General features: G+C 45.0%; 2 protein-coding genes across 4 annotated transcripts in view; both read right to left on the minus strand.

Moving 5' to 3' along the window:
• The window catches only part of LYPD6B (LY6/PLAUR domain containing 6B), a 30,926-nt gene extending 19,901 nt beyond the window's left edge, over positions 1 to 11,025 (minus strand). For 2 of the 3 annotated variants that reach the window (XM_015869229.2, XM_032445920.1), the window contains exon 1: positions 10,702 to 10,884. The gene's annotated coding sequence lies outside the window, so the exon portion shown is untranslated. Of the gene's footprint in view, positions 1 to 10,701; positions 10,885 to 10,982 lie in introns of those variants that run through there. The other variant, XM_032445921.1, reaches the window with a different exon arrangement.
• A 134-nt stretch (positions 11,026 to 11,159) lies between these two features.
• The window catches only part of KIF5C (kinesin family member 5C), a 69,075-nt gene continuing 64,282 nt past the window's right edge, over positions 11,160 to 15,952 (minus strand). The window contains exon 26 of the mRNA XM_015869249.2: positions 11,160 to 14,852. The gene's annotated coding sequence lies outside the window, so the exon portion shown is untranslated. The remainder of the gene's footprint in view (positions 14,853 to 15,952) is intronic.

Here is a 15,952-nt window from a genome sequence, read left to right on the forward strand (position 1 = left end):
GGTTACCTGCATCCACACCCTTCTGAGTCACAAATACAAGGTGCGACAACAGGAGATCTGCATAACTTGCAAATTGGATAAGAAAAAGATCACAAGCTTTGCAAACCATTTATTCTGCTTCTTCACCTTCCTTTCAACACTTGTCATTATAGAGGCATGCTACCAACATCAACCAGCACATCTAGGGGGTGATAAGGACACTAGGAACGCCTGACGTAGCTCTGTGCCACCCACAAGGGTGGGGGAAACTTCTCAAGGTTCCTAACAGCTCACTGCTGGCAGAGCATTCACATGCAAAGCGAGAAACTGCATTCGTTTTCACATGACCTTTTGCTGTCATCTTTGTAATTTCTGTAGAGACAGCAAACAGGACACGTAGCACCACGAATCAGAACAGCTTCTCTGGGTGATGGTGGGTGGCAGCACTTGCATTTTTCCTATTGCCCCATCCCTGCTTCCAGGGATGAGGTGGGAACCCCGTTGGTTTGGGTTGGCAGAACACATAAGTGACAGGTCTTAAGGTCAAAGGCTTTTTCTTTTTTCATCATACCATCAAGATAGTATTCAAGACACAGACATAGCACTTACTTTCTTGCTATACTGAGACAGTGCAGATGTAATTCCTCCTACAACTCACCAGTTTCAAAAGCCATAAACTTCTACTGCACAGCTACTACTGAAAACCAGATGCTCTGACTTGTTACAGATTCCTCTTCAGAAACAAACCCTGCAAAGGTATTGACCCTTTTTGGGATTTTTTTGATCCTCTTCCCTCCTCTCCCCTTTTTTTTCACCCTTTGTGTGCTAACACCAAATGCATCTTGCTTTGTGCCACCTAACAAAGCAAAATGGAACAAAGCACACCTCAGCACAACCAACACAGGCAGACTGATGCCCCTGCAGCATCCCCAGTCCCAGCACACCCAGGAAAGGTGTGCGCCTTACATTTTGGGGCTGTTTGCTTTGCAGCTGTGTAAATGCCTGTGCAAACACTGCACAGGGACACACAGGAGAAGACAACATGGTTAGTGTTCTATGTGGTCAGAATGCTACCTCTGAGCTTCACCCCCCAAAGCAGTGAGTCTGAAAATAAACTCAGTGCCCTGCCTGCTGTTTGGAGCTGGTTCCTAGCGAGCTGGCTCGCATTCCTCACATGCTTTGGTAATAGATCAATAAATACTCAGCAGGTCTGCCTGCCTTGAGACACCTCGGTGATATAAATGCTAGACACAGATGGATGCAAATTGCACTGTGCTAAAGCCTGCGGGGTTATGGCTGCAGATTTATGGCAGGTTGTGTTGCTGGGCTCAAACAAACAGCTCTGTGAGGCCCAGACTGCTGATTCTCACCTGATTATACTGGAGACGTGGTTGCTGAGCATGGTTATTGTCATTAGTTCATATGCAAGAAGGCACACAAGCTATTCAGGCAAGTAAAACAAGAAAGCAGAAGCAAGGAAAGGATAAAGGGGGCATAGCTTTAATGTAAAAGAGGGGAGATGTAGGCTGTGGTTCCGCTGCCTGAAGCCCTGGGTGCCCCATCCCTGGAGGTGCCCAAGGCTGCAGATGGGTGCTGGGCAGCCTGAGCAGGTGGGGGTTGCAAGGTCCCTTCTGGCACTGTGCTCCTTTAGTCCACTTCTTGATGAAGGAGACCGAAACAAAGCAGCTGTATGCTCAGAAGCTGTGTGCGTGGCCATTACTTCTAGTCTTCACCCACAATCAAACTCACCCAAATAAAAGCAACCCAAAGACTCCATCCCCCTCCCTTAGCCAACATTTTCAGCAGAAGAGCAGACAAAAACAAAAGACGATGGAAGGAAAAGGCATGAAATGGGAGAAAGGAAACAGCACCACAAATGCCATTAGTCAGATTGAGCTTGGGCTGCCACAGAAAACTTCGTTTTACATTACATCAATCAAGAGTAAAGGAGGTATTCCTACAGCAGAGGATGGAAAGCTCTAAAGTTACCATCTAAAAGTGATTTAAAGTACAAATATACCTATGCTTAAAATAAGCAGAAAGTTCTGAATAGGACCTTTAGAAAGAAGTTAATATGCAAGAATTCAAGAATGTAGCAATTCTAGTAATTGTAATAATAATAATATTAATAATGAGGTGGGATACAAGCAAACAACACACCAAAACCACTTCCTATGGAGCAGACTGGCACAGAATTACAGTTGAGATTCCTTTCTGAGGATGTCAGCTCCTTTACGTAAATCCGGTGTCCAAAGAAAGTGGAAGAAACAATAGGGATATTCTTAGGCATTTAAACTAAATGAAGATGAATCTCCCTTGATATGAGGGAGATGATATAAATCATCAGCAACATGTAAGAATCAGAAGGAAACAAATGATGAGGAAACCAAGGCGGTGGGTGACTATGAACTCACAGCTGGAGAGAACAAGCCAGAACAAAAGCAAACGACAAGACAGCCTGCACTGAAACACAGCGCATTTACATGTGTGTGAACCATACCAGAACCGCTTACATTTGATTACCCACTGGAGCTTGGCTCTGTCCCATGAACCTTCCCTCCCAGCTGCCGTGCCCAATGGTTCTATGAAGAAGAGATCTAACAAGATATAGCCAAATAAACAGATGAAAATGAAAGACTCTTGCCACAGTTCTGTACTGCCTTGTTAAGGATGAACCGCTGGGGAATTACTGCTTTGGTTTTAGAATGTTTGGGAACAGCCTCCTTCCCAAAGCAGCACTGCTCTCAGTCATGAGCAATAGGAATAAATATTTGCTTGGGTTTTTTTTACAGTGATAAAAGCATCAACTATGTAAAACACAGCCTGACTAACAGAACAACATCACCAAGTGCAAGTAAGGATGCAGTGACCCACGTAATCTGAAAACACCTACATCTGCAACATCCATTTCTAAAGACAAATAGCTTTTCATTTTCTCACTGCTATCATTCACATCTTCCTATGCTGTTCCTTCTATTACCTCTCCTCTGTCCCTGTCGTATTGAGGTCTATCGTTGTTGTCCTTCAATAAGAACACTCTACTGTACACCAAGCAGTTTGATCCTCAAGAATAGATTTCAGTTCCATTACTCGATACCTTCCAGCCCTGTGCACTTTCTAACAAGAAGCTGTGAGTCACCACAGTATTGTTGCTACAGCCTAAAAGAACAGAAACTGATTTTCGAAAGTGCTACAAGAATACAAAGAGATTTTCAACAATTAAGATGAAAACATGCACATCATCTATTGCACAAACCTCCTGCAGCTATACTGAGTGCTGCACTCCGAAGTCAGGAGAAATATAGAAGAAAAGCAATGCTTTCCAACACTAGTTTCTGCTGTAAAAATCAACTTCAATATGTATTATATGGCTAGACCTGATGACATACCTAAATCTACACCTGATGTTGTAGCTATCAGCCTTTTCAAGCCTGTTTCAATGTCAGGAGCTTAACGAGCAGAAAAACAAACAAGAACTCCAAAGAAGACCAACGTCATTCAACAAAAGCCTCTCCTTTTGCTTTTTCTCTCCTTTTCCCTTATATCTAAAACATTGCATGCATTCTTGAGCAGACATATGATGACAGATTGATTCTCAAAACTGTCTTAAATTTTTTTCTAACCTGTTAATTTAAAAAGGGGAAAAAAAACCCTCTTAAAAACGTTCATTGGTGCTTTTAGCCTGTGCAGTGTGAAAGCTGACACTGTGCAACAGGAGGTACAGTTTGCCTTTGTCTGAAGTTAATTTAGAGACTATTATTTCCTCTGCAGGTCTAGTCATATTTTATTGTAAGAAATGCATTCCTTTATTATGTTAAGATGAACATTAAGGTGTTTTATTGTGGTAATATCCTTAAGACAGCTAATACAGTGCTGGCATGATCCAAGTCAGGTGCAGGAAGCCAGAAGCTCAGAGTTCCCTTTGCAGCATCCCTCCTGGCTGTTACCTGCTGCTGGAAAGCCACTGCAGAATCTGAGGCTCAGGCTCCACACATCCATGCAGCATCTCCTTACCTTCAGGGCTGGTGCCCATGTATGGCACACAAGCAAATGTCAATTAAAAAAAACATAATTTCATCTGGAGTGTAAATACCCACATATGTTCTTCAATCATCCTCGCTCCAATCCCAGATCAGCAGAGCTCTCTGCTGCAGGCTTTCCCATTGACATTAACAGGCTCATTCATACAGTTAGATGCCTGGCTTAATCAGTCCAATACAAAGATAAGCCAGATGAGCCTAGAGGTCTCTTCCACCCCTAATGACTCCACAAGTCTACGAATCTATGATTAAAGAAATGAAGAAAGCTCCATGACCAACACCTGCCATTTAGCACTATAGAGAAACAGCTCAGAAACAGAACACCATCCATTTGAACATGGAGGCTGTAACATTCATTAGATTATTAATGCCCTTATCGCATGGGAGGGACTGCAACATTCATAATATTTTATTAATGCATTTACCAAACAAGAGGCAGACTTTGTGACCAGCAAGCTAATGGGGTTGCCTAACCCAAGGCTACTCACTCCCTGCCATCCAGTAACCTGAGCAAGCATAGGTGAACCTTGTGAGCTGCTGAAAAGCAAATATAAACCAAACAGTAATTTGCTGTTTTTAGATCAAATCATTTCCTCAAGACTCAAGACACAATGGGAAACAGGATTTTAAGTTTTGAGTTGTTACAAGGCTGATTAATTGAACACACTAATACTTGGGGTACGAGTTCTGGAGGTGAGGAAAGATCAACAACGCAGGTATTTAGCATACTATTATAGCTACAGGCACAATGAACTTCACCCACATATTGGCTCTTGCATTTCAGGATGCACATTTGCAGCCTCAGGCTTTCCTATCAAAACAGGACATAAACATTTCAGCTTCCTGAACCACTGGGCACTGCACTGACAGGTCAACACATTCAGGCACATTCTGCCAGTCCTTCCACGTGAAGTCTTTCTTCACCATCACAAGAAGCTGGAAAAAAGACAAACCAAGCTCTGGCAGGACCATTCCCATGATAGAACTGGTATCAGATATGAATGATGTGGCTTTCATACCCGTACATTCCCCACCAGTAGTTCTGTCTGGGACCAAATTCCAGAGAGCTGAGCTGATTTGGATGTGATGTGCTGACGCAGAGCTCGAGCAGCAGCTTTTTCAAGCCCCGAGTTTCAGCTGAAAAAAGCCACCAGCGCTTCTAAAAGCCACAAGAGCAACCCCACGACACACACAGCTGAAACATGTAATCCCCACTTCCTCGCATCCCACCTCGCTGCTGCTCCCAGGATCCCACATGCTCCCCCTTTCCCCATTCCTGGTCCACGTGAGGCTTGGCTCACAGGCACAGCCCGTTCTGGCAGGCTGAGCACCTCTCCACCCATCTCCCAGCTCAGGCTCACGTGGATGCACGTGTATTCATCTGAGGGGGTTCAGACCAGGTCCCTTCCATCTGCAGGGATACTGATGGGGATTGAGGTGTTTGAAGCTGTTACCTTGTCTCACCTGGAGAGCTGGGGCAATGCCCTCCGTGGTTTCCAGCACTCAGCCCACCACTTCTCCCACCATGTGCTGGAACCAACAGACAGATCATCTCTCCTGATCTCTTCTGCTGAAACTGATACAGCTTGTAGGGAACTTCAAAGGTCCGTCCTGCAGACAGAAAGTCTGCACACACACACACACATACAGGGAGCAGACACTCACCCAAGAGGAGGAAGATCTGCATTCCACTCTCTGTCTCAGTTATCAGCTCTTTTATCCAACGACTTTGGCATATAAAACATCTGAATTTGTAGTGAAGGTAAATACCACCAGTAAACCAGAATAAAGTGCTGTATTTCCAAGAGAGCCACGGTTGGGAAACCTGTATTTTCCCAGCTTGCCTCTCCTATATGCCCCCAGGCATCTTCCCACAGGTGGAGCACAGTCCTCAGCAGCTGCTGTGAATTCCCAGGTATGAGGACACTCTCTAGGCATGCAGCACATCACCGCTCCAACACCAGCATGATGGTTCTAAGCAGCACCTTCATGATTTAAAACATTACAGGGGCTACTTTTAAAAACCACTTCTGGGTTCTTATGGATTTAGCCACGGGTCAAAGCTTTACAGTCAATGTCTGCTACAGCAGGCTGTTAAAAACATGCAGTGCTTGCTGCTGCTGCTGGAAAAATGCATTGCACCAAATCAGTACATGCGCTCCTGGGTATTGCTGGTAGTGATTAACAATTAAACTCTCTTCCAAGCAGACTTAGAAGTTGATTAACTACTGCATCCTTCACTCAGAAAGGAAACAATTCAGTTAAAGCACCCTGAATAAGCAGGGTCATAGCATGCTCCCAGCAGAAAACAGCCAGTTTAGGGGAGCACAGTTATTGTAAGAGCACAGAAGGGACTTTCCCTTGTCTACTCCTTCAAAGAATATGTGCCACATTGAGTATATAAACCAACGTGTTTTATGTGCATATACATCACCAGCATTTTCCTGTGGTAGTAAAATGAGTAAACCTGAAGCTTTCAAAGTAATTTCGCTGCTCATTTTATGGATGTTCCTGGCCCTTTGATGAGCTGCCACTAACAGAAGGCAGCCCCAGCTCCGTGCCTTTGTTGCTACTGCTCGTGGCAACCACACCTCTTTCCAGGTTGGCTGTGGGAACATGGCACTGGGAATCAGACAGTTATCTCCCATCCACAGCCCTCCCAGCACAAATAGATGTACATTATACATATAAGGTGGAAATTCTTTACCCAGAAGCAGTGAGGCCATGGCACGGCCCAGAGATGTGGTGCCCCGTCCTTGGAGGTATCCAAGGCTGTGGATGAGCCCTGGGCAGCCTGAGCTGGGGGGCAGCCAGCCCATGGCAGGGCTGGGGCTGTGAGCTGTGAGGTCCCTTCCAACCCAACCATCCCATGGTTCTATGGTCTTTGAGATCCTTTACCTAAATGTCCTGTTTGAAAGGGTTATACGTAAGAACTGTGCTCTGCAGAAGACTGGAAACTCACCTGCAAAGATCATTCTAAAAACTTGGTTCTGCAGAACCATCACACAGCCAGCTCTGGTCTGGGGGAAGACAACTGACTCATCTGCATGTCCAATTGGACTGAATACTATCAGTGCACTTTTTAACAAGTTTTTAATGTATATAAACATGCATCTACATACGTATAAACACTGATCTCTCTGGTAACATAATCAGCATGAAAGCACAAGCTACGTGACATACCCCAAATGCTGAAGCATGCTGGCAGCTGGGACTGAGGCTCAGATTAAGGCAGAACTTTGCATTTCTGCAGTAACTAAAAAACAGGAACAGCAATTAAATGGATGCACTGTGCCTGCTTTTAAGCTGTGTTGACTTAGAAGCGTACATACTGCCAAGTTTCAAGTCCCATCTTGCATATGTCCAGGCACATGATTTAGCACATTATCAGAATTAGTCTGAACCACGAAGGCCTTTTACATGGAAGTACTGCAGGAAAACTGCACAGTGTAAGATTACTGAGTGCCAATCATTGCCCTCCCAGCTACAATAGATTATTGTAAGCAGCAGCCACTTAATAAACTGATAACATTCCTCACAACACAGACGGCTCCTCTCCAAAGCCAAAGACAATAGAAAAAATAAAGCACAAGGAAAAGTAATTTAAATGTGAATCTTATCATCGCTCCAATACATGTTAGCACTCACATGAGACAGCCCACGATCTTATCTAGTGATGGTTAACCACAGGCAAGGTTGTAAACATGGATTTAACCAGTTAAGAGATCTCAGTTCCCTTCACTTTAGCATCTGAAGGTAGAAGCAAACATTTCTCCTGCAAGGACATATGCGTCTTAAAATCACATTGTTACTTCACCATGGTCAGACAGCACAGAGTGCCCAAAGAGCCAAACAGGCAAGCATAGCTTTAATAAATGTATCCCTTCCACCTAGCCATGTAGTTCATATCCACACAGAATAAGCAAAACCCACTCCAAGAAGCCAGATGCAACTGGGACTCCTTATCCTGCTTGCAGTGTGGTGTTTTTAGCAATATTAAAGAAGATGGACATACATTTCAAAGCAGCCCAGATTCTTACTCGGAGCAAAGTCTTTGCAATGTCCAGACCCCACCTTTGGGTTTGGAACACCCAACTGACAGCCAACAACAGGAGCACTAAGTGCCCTGTTTTAATAAACATATTTAATAGCCACGTTTCTATTTCCCTGGTAAGCAGCTGAAATGGACCCAGAGGACATTCCTCCTTCAGTCAGTGCCATCCTCAGAAACAATGCAATGCTGCCCAGAGCAAGGAAAGGAAAGGGTACGCTTCCTTCTCCTTCTGTGCTACCTGAAATTACTTTATCTCTACCAAAACTGCACACTGTTTTCACTCAGCCTCCCAAGTCCCAGTACCAACCTGTAATTGCACTTAGTCTAGCACGGCTGTCAGATATAAAGATATTCATGTGCTTAATGATATTTTCAGGTGTTTGTTTGGACACCACAGGGCATTTTTTCAAGCCCAAATAACCCTTAAAAACAACTAGAAGTGATCCAGCTACTTGTGGATTCTCTGAACCTGCTGCTGTTTTATTTCTGTAATGACTTCTCAGATCTGACATCCATAGCTGATCTCTGTTAAGAACACATCATGACATGCTGGTCAGGAGGGCAGCGATGCCTGCTGTGCTGCTCTTGGGATGGTCAGAACAGCTGAGGAACTGCTGAGTGAACCATGTTCTGAACCCACCCCATAGCAGGTGGGAAGAATAAATCCTACACATGTTTGCAGAGTCTCACTCCTGTGCTTACAGCCACGAGTGGCCATAAAGTATCACTGAAGACCATACACAGTCCCTACAAAACCTTCAGCTGCAAACACTGCTCCTCAGAAAAGGCAAGGATCAGTTGTGCACACTGAATCTCTCATTTCCTACAACTAATGAGGCAGAAATCCTACCTCACTTGACACATCTTTCTTCTTGTCTAATTATACTGTAATTATTAACTGCATGCTGCTACTTCACAGACAAAGAAGTTTTCAAGTCCATGCAGATTAGCTGTAAATCTGCAGCTAATATCTCAATAGTGCCTTAAACACCTATTTTAAGTTTTTCCACATGAGACGACTTGTGTTCTTTTTAGGTGGGAATCACACGATAGGAACACAAAACCATTCCAGTTACAGAAACCCTCCCAGATCCCCATGTCCAACCCTCTCCACCCCCCCATGCCCACTGCCCACATCCCTCAGTGCCACATCCACAGCTCTGGGACACCCCCAGGGTTGGCTGCCCCACTCCCTGTGCCATGGGTAATCCATGGGGTACAATTCTGCTTGCACTTAAATAGACACGTACTGAAAAGAACTGCAGGAAGGGGTCACGTCTCCACGTACCTGGAGGAAAACAAAACTCCTCGTGTATTCTATAATCCCAGCACACCGGTGTCTGGAAAGAACTGAAGTGATCTACATTTTGTTTAATGTTTGACTTCACTTTATAGCCTTAAAGCCCTGGACCCATCTGTGAGCAGACAGATCCTGGAGCAGTCGCACTGCTGCAGAGCTAAGATCAGGCACCCGATAATGTTCTCCATCCTGCCACTCTGAGATGGAACGTCCATCAGAGGGAAACCCCAAGCAGTCCCCAGGAGCCAGACACTACAGACAGCACTGCAATGATGAGTCTGGGGAAGGTGTTGTGTTACTTGAGCCAGACACAACAGATGGAGACGGCGGACTTTTGGGCAGCAAGATGGCCCCAGTAAAGGAACAGCACTGAGACAAAGCACCCACCAAAACTACAGGGAAACCCACCCATAGGGAATTACGGCCCAAACGTGCTTTCTTGGCTTGTTACCAGCTGAGAAAGTTGGCACTGAAGTTCCCATTTAACATCTCACGTGTACGTGGACACCAAAACTTCTCGTATCTGGTCTCAAGTAAATTGAAGTGCAAGGCAAAAACAAGACGAGCAAACAAGATTTTAAGCAGTGAGGGGATGCACAGAATGCTGGCGGGGGAGCGAGCCCAGCCATAGGACAGCCATGCCTGCACATCCCCAGCTATTTCATAAGCTTTTAGCTCCATTTTTGCAAATTAAGTTGAGCTCTGAATGAGCGCAATTTGCCGCAACAGGTTTATTCACATCGAGACAAAGCCGGGCCAGCATTTTTCCCCAAAAGGATTAGATGACTGTAACTTCTACCACCTGCACTCTATGCATGTTTAGACTGCGGGGAGGGTAATCACCGCACTGCAGGGCAGGATCTGCGGGGGTCAGGAGATAATCTCCCTCCCATCTCTCCGTTCCTGACGTTGCCCAATTGGCGAGGTGCATAATAGGGGATATTAGTCTCCCCCGAAGCACTGTTATTCATCACTGCCACGGGCAGCTCCGCAGAGCTGAGATTATGAAGAACGGCAGCCTGTTCCTTCCAGCTCCAAAAGACTCCAAGCTGGAAGGCCACGCCGTATTTCAGATACAAATTATCTCCTCCTTCTTTAAAGCCTTTGCAGTTGAGAACCTAAAGGTGAAGCACCGCATTGCACGGGGCCATATTAGAAGAGATTATTAGAAGAGATTACAGTCACACCAACGGCCTGTAGACCGCTGAGAACAGCGCGTTTTTAAGTTAGTTTCTCTTTCACTGCTAAATTCCCTTTTACATGCACAAATATCCGCGCGGGGGACACTCAGAGCAAACACACCGACACAAACCAAGCACCGCTCCTACCTCCAGCGCCGCTTCTCAGCCTCTATAACTCAGGGTAGGATTGTGAATTGCAGCTTTAACCCCTCCATCACACTGCGAGGTGTGCCGGATCTCCTCCCCGGAGCAACCAGCAGCGCAGCCCGGAGAGCAGCCCGAGCTGCGGGCAGCTGCCGGCCGAGCACGGGAGTACGCGCTGCCCGTCTAACAACACCTAGAGCAGCACAGCGGCTTCACATCGTGCTTTTTACACCGGGTCCCCCGCACGATCCCGGGGCAGCCACCCCCCACCCGGCCCCGCTCACCTGCCGTTCGATGCGGCCACGGCTCGGCGCTGGGCGGTGCTGCCCCGCGGGGTGGGACCGGGGCGGGGAGCGAGCGGCGCTCGGACACCCCCACATCACCCCCAAACCACCCACCCCCCTACCTACCCGGGTATGGATTGAGGGAGCACCACCGACACACGGTGCCACACAACGCTGCAAAGTTTAGTTCGGTTTTATTGGCCACTGTAACGGTTTTCAAATGATACATCATGCAGTCTGCCAGCGTACCCATCCGTCCCCGATAGAACTGCAGAATGAAGATAAAAAGCTTATCTCCATGGGATGGGGGGGAGAAGGGGTCAGATCTGCTATCAAGAGATTAATACATTTCAGCATTGCTTGATGCAATGGCAAAATAATAATAATAATAATAATAAAATTCCCCTTGTTACCAGCAAAAGGTGTCCACACTTTATTGTTTTTCTTTTTCCTAAAATGAACACTACTGTAAAGATACACAGAGCCCAGAGAATACACATCTGCAGTACACGGCACACACTTGACAAACTAGACATGGATAACTCTACGCAACGCCTCAACCCCTGCGGTTCTCCCACCACACAACGTGTTCCAGTGGACCAGATGGTGAGCGAAGTGGTGCAGCGGTGTCCCATCCCGTGCAGCAGATGTTGGCCGGTGAGCTTCAGTTCATACAGGCACAGCAAAGGGGAAAGTCAAAGCAAGAGGAGGTTCAGCTCGTCCTGCCAACTCACTGACTCCAGTTGGTGCACACCCTCATGGTTACACAAGGTTCTCCTCCTCCGACACTGGAAACTAGATCAGGCATTTTCCTTTTGAGCCTCCATGAGCAATTCAACTGAATTCAACCTCCAATTCAACTGAAATATTACAGCTCCAAGCCTTATTTATGGAAACGTCGGGCAAGTGTACTTCAATGCATAAGGCTTTGTGGAATGCAGTTTAAAAGCTACTCATTGGGTTCTGTTGGCAGAAACCATCATTGTAAAGGTGTTCGTATAGTTTGGGGTTTGTTTTTACTTTGTTGATTTTCAGTATTTTCAGGATATTCCCATCTCCCCCTTGGTGAGCAAAACACAACCTGCAGATGCATCAGCCAAGATCTTCCCAGGTTTAACTTTCCTTGCTTTTGAAATAAACAAGTCAATGAAACATGAATTCAAGGAGAAACTCAAGAGGGTGGTGACGCACTGTTCACAGGTTGCCCAAGGAGGCTGTGGATGCCCCATCCCTGCAGGCATTCAAGGCCAGGCTGGATGTGGCTCTGGGCAGCCTGGGCTGCTGGTTGGTGACCCTGCACACAGCAGGGGGTTGGAGCTGGATGAGCACTGTGGGCCTTTGCAACCCAGGCCGTTCTATGATCCAATGACATCATGGAGAGAAGCTCAGCTGAGCAGGAAATGGTATTTTATTCCTTGAAAAAGAACAGTACACACCTCAGTTCCACCTGAATTATGGTTTCCATTTGTCAACAGTGTTTCCACTAGAACGTGTCCTATGCAAGACATCTTAGGTGTGAAGTTCCATTTGCTCCATACAAATCACAACCTGAAAATCAGCCTAGAATAAATATGACATAACATTCAAAGAGCAAAGTAAGACAGCATCAGGTGCTGGAAATGACACAAGACAGGGTTTGATCCCTGCAGAGCAGATGTGTGACTTTCATTTTCTATCTATAAAATGCATAAGACTTAAAAATGGTACAAAAGTTAGATATACGGTAAGCAATACAAACTTAAATTGCTTCATTACAATAGGCTCCAAAACAAGAATCTATAAGCAGAAGAAGTGCAACTGACAGACTGGATAATTTCCAGTTAAGCCTGTAACGTGTTCCTTTGGGAGGAGCTCAGCCTGATGCTCCTTGTCAGTGTTTCAGTAATAGAAAGTCCTCTTACAGTCTTGAAGCAGAAGTTAACTTGGAGAACCTCACTTTAGCTAGATGAACTGACTGGCTGATCAGCACTAGCACAATTTAGGGATGTCAAAGCTAACTTAGCACTCAAGCTGAAGCAAGCTGTCTAAACTGTCATACAGAACTGATGATAACAGCACGAGCAACTTGGGACATTGCATTTAAAATGCAACTCCCTGCCAAACTCTGAATTCAAAATACAGAATAGCAGCTGCACTGCAGAACAAAATCGGGCAGCCACTAAGAGTTCAGTATTCCTTTCTGAAGACAACCGCAACAGAACAAAAAGAAGAGGATAATAAGTTGATAGCAGACAGTTCAGCTCTGAGCAGCACAGAGTGGGTCGGAATTAGTAACCCTGTTAAAGCCTGCATATGGCGAGTTCACAGTTCATTTTCCTGGCAGTGCACACGCACGTAAAGAGAAATAGAAAACTCTGAAAAAATACAAAATAAATACATGCAAAATTTGCAACTTCTTTAAATTATTTTTGCAAAACGCTCCCAAATATAGTGCAACATCTAAGAAAAAATAATAATTAAGTCCAACTTACTTTGCAAAAAACTAAGTTAAAAAAAAATCACAATATTTCCAAATGCTCTCCATTACCCGACTGGTTTCATGTCTGTCTCAACCTAAGAGCAAACACTTGCAGGAGAAGAAGGAAGGGCCACGCTCAGCTGTACCCTCCCTGTGAGCCACACTGCTGGGTGACACAGATATGTGACACAGCAGCAGGAGCAGCTTCCACCTGCAGCTGTGATCTCCAGAAGGATTCCAGTGCCCCCTTGCTGAGGAGCTGGACACGTTTCTGCCTGGCACCAGGGAGATGAGAAAGGCTCTGAGCACAGCAGGATGGCTTGCACGTCGTTACACAAGCAGTAAGTACATTTTTTTCCCCTTGCAACGTGCTCTTCACCTCCTAACAGATGTATTTCCCAATTCGGTCTGCAAGGGACAGCTTGTAACCCACACCTTCTCTTGGTCCCTCTATACCTTAAGGTAGGGCCTGGGGCTCTGGGGGATGTTTGTGGTTTTTTTAGGGAGTGCCTGTTCCAGTCGGGGACTGTTCCCTCCCGCCTGTGAATTCCAGTGTGAGCAGATCAGGGCTTGCTGGAGGCTTTCCCAAGACAGGACTTCTGTGGCATTCTGAAAGCTTTCAGAGTGTCATGGAGAACAATGCTGAGCAACACACGGCCAGCCAACACGCATCAGGAGAACCCCACCACCGTAGGGAGAACTACAAGCAGACCAGCTCGTAACTTGAAGATAAGTCACACATACAAGTCTTGTAACTACCAAACTCCAAAAACCTAAGTTTATACTAACAGATTTCTCTGCATCCCATTTGATCTTTACCAGGTACTGCAAGAAAGGTCATTTTATACAGTCCAAAGGTTTTATCGGGATTTTACAAACGGTTCTTTGGGGAAATTTCCTTCCAAAAAATGTAAGCAGTCAAATTAAAACCATGTAGCAGCACATTTTCATCCCTTAAAAATATAAAATAATATGTATATTATACAGTAAATCAGTCATGACAGAGCACAATCACCTGCCTTTGATGGCACTTGGTCACCAAATAATCAATTCTTGGATGCTGGAAGTCAGGATTTACTGATGTGACAGAGGACTTCCAACAGCATCGGGCTGAGCGGAGAAGCCCCAGCCTAAGCCAGGGGGTCACACGCTGTCGGTGCCATTCTGGGTGGCAGACTTCCTATGGGTACTGAGATGGTTACGTTAAATACATTGTACAAGTATCTGTAGAAGAGTTGAGCTGAAGACTTCTGTACACGTGGAGATCCTACGAAGCTCAAAATACCTATGGCCAGTGCGTCGCAGATGGCGGTAGGAAGCGCAGGTTGAAGAGAATGTGGATCAGGTTGAAGAGGGGGGTAAAAGAAAGTAGTGACTTAATGATAGTCTGTAACATGCTAAGTGGGACTGACCTGTCAAAAGAGTGAGAAAGGTAATGATAATTAGTGAACGTTTTAGATTAGAAAGCAGATATGCAGCAAGGCAAATAACTGATACCAACACTTGGCAGAAACTCAATATGCCACGAGAACATGACTGTAAAGCACCATTTTAGGAATTCAAAGAACGAGTCTCAATTATTAAGTCTTAAAGAGGAATTTTGACAGTTTCCAGCCCACAGATTGGCACAGCCATAACAAAACAATGGCCTGGATGAAATTCATTCTTTGCCACCTCTAACACAGCATTACATCTTGTCTAAAGACATCCTTAAGCACAACAGAAAGCTCTTTTCTCCCCCCTTTTATCTGTTCGTTCCCTTCATGGGATTTTTCTCCCTACTGATAGGAGCTGCAGAACAGACACACACATATATCTTAATTAACAAGTATTGCAAAGATATTATGAAAGGAAAGGAACAAAGGGCTACAAATCCAGGCAAGCCATTCTTCTGCAAAGATCTCCTGGAGAAAAGGTTCCTTCCTGATGTGTATACACATACAAACACACACACCTATATAAAGAATATAAATAACATGAATATAATATCAATATAAACATATACAATATTTTATATAACATCCTGACGAGGTATTCCCAAAATCGACAGTACCATTTTACACAAAACTACTGCTATTCTACAGCCTTCTCTTTAATGTCACGATGGTTCCTTCCAGAAGTTCAAAGTAGGCTGATAAGTATGAAGTTGATTTGCAGCTTGTTACCAATAACTGGAAGTACCAAGCTTTGGCTGCATTTAGAATTTTTACGCTTTTCTCATTAGCCATATGGAAAGCAACATATAAGCAACTGAATGTGCCCGGTGCTATTTAAGCAGCTAGGACAGGATCTTGTAAAGAGAGCAACATTTTGCTTCATTACATGTTTTCTTGTTTAACTGTTTAACACAAAACTTTTCAGTATTAAAGATGAAGGTATTAGAAAGAATCAACTCATCTGTGTTTTTTGAATTTACCCTGATTTAGTGGTGGGAATTGTAGCTCCCTCTTAGTTACCACCCTTCTTAGCAAAGTAGGAGGGATGGCTGGTTATTAATTCATGCATTTTATTG

This window comes from Coturnix japonica, chromosome 7, assembly GCF_001577835.2.
Source record: "Coturnix japonica isolate 7356 chromosome 7, Coturnix japonica 2.1, whole genome shotgun sequence".
NCBI lineage: Eukaryota > Metazoa > Chordata > Aves > Galliformes > Phasianidae > Coturnix > Coturnix japonica.